Below are 4384 nucleotides of genomic sequence, written 5' to 3'. Positions count from 1 at the left end.
ACCGACTGAGCCACCCAGGCGCCCCAGGATGGTCATTCTCAATCCTGGCTTCAGTTTCAAATCACCTAGGGGGCTTTAAAAAACAGTACTGAAGGGGCGCCTGGGTGGCGCGGTCGGTTAAGTGTCCGACTTCAGCCAGGTCACGATCTCGCGGTCCGTGAGTTCGAGCCCCGCGTCAGGCTCTGGGCTGATGGCTCGGAGCCTGGAGCCTGTTTCCGATTCTGTGTCTCTCTCTCTCTCTGCCCCTCCCCCGTTCATGCTCTGTCTCTCTCTGTCCCAAAAATAAATAAAAAACGTTGAAAAAAATTTAAAAAAAAAAAAAAAAAACAAAACAGTACTGAAGTCTGGGTCCCACCTGAGACCAATTACATCGGAATCCCGGGGGAAAGAGAGCGATAGTTGGTTTTTTTAAAGGCAACCCCTTCTGGTGATTCTGGGGTGCAGCTGATGTTGAAGACAGAGGTGTCGAGAGAGGACATCTGTGTCCATGGCTGTAGCAGCTGTGCCCTAACCATACGCATCTTGGCATGACTTTGGCTTGCTCTGGCTGCCCAGCGTCTTGGCAGTTGGTTCTGTGAATTTGGCAGACACAGTAGGGCTCATGAATACACGTGCTTTCCTGGCACACGGCCAGGCTTTGCTTCCCGGGCTCGCAGCTCCATGGGGCCACAGGAGCGAGTTCGGGCCAATGGACGTGGGCAGGAGTGATACGCACCGCTTGCTGGCCTCCCCCTACGTGTGGGTTTCCTGGGACTGCCATTACAAATGACCACAAATAGGCGGCTGAAACAACAGCAATTAATTTTCCCACAGTTCTGGAGGCCAGAAATCTAAAACCAAGGTGTCAGCAGTTTGTTCCTTCTGGAGCCTCTGAGGGAGAATCTGTTCCCTGCTCCTTTCCTGGTGCCTGCTGGCTCCAGAAATCCTTGGCGGTCTTTGGCTTCTAGAAGCCATAGCTTCCATCTTTCTGTGACTCCCCTGTGTCTCTGTCTTAAGCCTCCCTCTTTTCTAGACAAGGACACCAATCATCAATTACCTAAATCCAGGATAATCTCATTCCAGGAATCTTAATTATATCTTCGAGACCTTATTTCCAAATACAGTCCCGTTCACAGGGGTTAGGACTTGGACATTTCTTTCCTTTCTTTCTTTCTTTTTTTTTGGTGGTGGTGGTGGTGGGGGGACAATATTCAACCTACTATACCCAATAAACAACACAAACCAAACAAAAACACATAGGTCATCCTCCAGCTGTCCCTCCCCGCACGTGCCGGCTGGAGAACCCTGTGAGGCTTGGAGGAGGGCGGAGCCACAAGATGGCAGGAGCCTGGATCCCTGCATGACTACTGAACTGTGATGCGTGGGAGGAAGTTGTGTGTACCAAGCCACTGTGATTTTGAGTTGTTACAGCGGTTAGCCCATCCTGACCAACGAGCAGATCTGACACTCTTCCAAGAAATTTATTGTCTGCCCAAGTCGTCTGTGAAGTTAAGCACATCTACAGACAGCCCAAGGCTGCTCACCGTTAGCTCAGGAAAGCATCTTGGAGGCCGTCTATTCCCAAACTCCTGCTTCAGCAATGAGGAAATTGAGACTCAGTAGTGGTCAAGGTCCAGTAGTGGAGGCAGGACCCAGTCTCATACTCTGCGTTAGTTTCTAAGACCTGCTGTAACAGGTTTTGTGGCTTAAAACAACAGAAATTTGTTCACAGCTCTGGAGACCAAGCCCACCCTCTTCCCTCTGAAGCCTCTAAGGGGGAAGACATCCTTGCTTCCTCTGGCTGTCGGTGGCTCCAGGAGTCCCTTGGCTTATGGTAGCATCTGTCCAATTGGCCTGCTTCCATCTCCACATGGCCTGGCCTCCTCCTCTGTGTTTCTTCTCTTCGTATTTTCTCCCCTTTTTGTAAGGATACTTGTCATTGGACTTCAGGTCCATCCAGTTAACCCAGGATGGTCTCAACCTGAACTCTTTAACTTAATTATATCTGCAAAGACCCTTTTCCCAAATAAGATCACAATCACTGAGATGGGGGGTTGAGTTGGACACATCCTTCTGGGGGGCTACAGCTCAGCCCATTACTCAACCTACAGGCGGATGTTCTTTCTACCATCATCTCCTTAGCACTTCCTCTGATTGTCTTGTTTCTCATCAGGGTACTAACTGCACATGGTGTGGAAAATATGAAGGATGCCACCAGAGTTCTACTAAATTAAGATTCCCATCAGGGGGGAGGAAGAACTTATTTGGTGTCTGAAATCAGGGTTTGCAAAGGATACGAACATACAGATTGGGAGGGCTACATGCACCCCGATGTTTATAGAAGCATTACCAACAATAGCCAAACTATGGAGAGAGCCCAAATGTCTACTGACTGATGGTGGGTAATGAAGGCGTGGCATACACATACAATGGAATATTACTCAGCCATCAAAAAGAATGAAATCTTGACATTTGCATCGACGTGGTTACAGCTAGAGTGTATTATGCTAAGTAAAACCAGTCAGAGAAAGACAAATACCATACGATTTCACTCATATGTGGAATTTAAGAAACCAAACAGACAAGCCAATGAAGGGGAAGAGGAGGGAAACAAACCATAAGAGACGCTTAACTAGAGAAACGCTGAGGGTTGCCGGAGGGGAGGTGAGTGGGTGATGGGCATTGGGGAGGGCGCCTGTGATGAGCCCTGGGCATTCTATGTAAGTGACGAATCACTGAATTCTACTCCTGCAACCAATATTGCACCGGATGTTGACTAACTAGAACTTAAATAAAACGAAAAATAAAATCAGGGTTTGCCGCCTGGCTTACAAAGAACCCACGCTCTCCTTAGACACAAGTGAGTCGTTCCTTATTGACTTCCCACCACGCCGGTGCCATCATACGGGTTATTTCATTTGGCTCTCAAAACCGCCAGCAGGAGGGCGGCCACTGTCACCAGTTTTACCCACGGGAAAATCGAGAGTGGAACCGATCGCCCGGCAGACCCCCAAGATAACAATTGCGTGCAAGCTTCTGGAAGACAACAATTGCGTGCAAGTGCTTCTGGAAAGACCTGGGAAGAGAGAGGAGGCGGGACGGGAGGGGAAGGCGCCAGCACCATGTGTTAGCGGGCGGTGCCACAGGCAACCGGACTTGGGTCTGACTGGGGGCCGCTGAGCGAGGGCGTTGAGCCCATCTCGGAGGGGAGGAGAAGATCTACCCTTCATCCAGCGACTCCTGTCTGATACCAGTCTAGGGCTAGCTCCAAAGCGTTAGCCCCCTGGCTCTCCCAGCCTGCCCTGTAATTGGGCAGGACAAGCCCCGGTGGTGGGAGAAACCCTCAGACAGAAAGTTGCAGGTGCTCATAAGAGGAAGCCATCGGTGCCAAGAATACGGACAAGGGCCGGGGGACAAGGGCAGCCTGCCCGTGTGCTTTGCCTCCGAAGCCTTAGCTCCTTCTGCCTTGTTCCTCACATCAACTGGGGGAAGCGGGGGGCAGACATGTGGCCCGAACGCCTGCCCCACGGCCGGCTCTGCAACCAGTGCTTCCTGAAGCCTTCCAGAAGCCTCAAGGCTTTGGAGATCAAGTCCGGAAGATTCTTCCCTTGGATGCTTCTGCAGTGTGTGTTTTTGTGTGATGGGTTCTGTGTGACCCAGTGACATGCATCATACTTGAAATATTTCCACTGCTGACAAAATAAATCAGCTTTCCCCGCCGTAGCGCTCAGCTTATTAGGGGAAAATGGAAAAGGGGCATTAAATATTAATGCTGCATATTTTCCCCTCCCTTGGCGCCTTCTGTGCCACTGATCACTGCCCAGCTAGCGCAGCCTTCTGTCTTTTTTCTCCCGACGATGGTAGGGGACAGAAGGGACCTTTGACAAGGCAGCGAGGGACAAGAGTGTAAAATGGGACTCCGACTGGTTTTCTAGGTTCCGGCTTCGGCACGCCCCTGTCTCCACCAGACGCCAAAGAGGCACCAGGAAACTTCATCTCCAGTGGGAATCTTGCCACTGTGCTAGTTTCGGTTGGAAGCGTTCACAGCACAGAGAAAGCGGTGTCTCGAAGGCAAGGTGGTTTCTGAGGAGGCAGGCAGGGAGAACCGAACCTCAGAGAAGCAGTCGATAAGTCCTGAGCTAACAGACCGAGGAGACCGCTGGCTTTGGCCCTTGTTGGTTCACTCACAGCAAGCATTCGGAAAGGCGTCTCGCTGGTTAGGCCAGGCCACGGAGGAGAGGTGCGGAGGCAGCTTTCAGGCCTCGGAAAGAAAGTCTCCCAGAGACCTTGGTGTTTCATTTGGCTCATTTGCGGAAACCTCCGTGCAAAAATCAAAAACGAATCCTTAAGGAGAATCCTCTTTTTAGGATGCTGGGAAGGTGGATTTCTTAGGAATTTTTTTTTT

Source organism: Panthera onca, chromosome D2 (genome assembly GCF_046562875.1).
Source record: "Panthera onca isolate mPanOnc1 chromosome D2, mPanOnc1 haplotype 2, whole genome shotgun sequence".
Classification (NCBI taxonomy): domain Eukaryota; kingdom Metazoa; phylum Chordata; class Mammalia; order Carnivora; family Felidae; genus Panthera; species Panthera onca.
Note: the sequence above shows the minus strand (reverse complement) of the source record.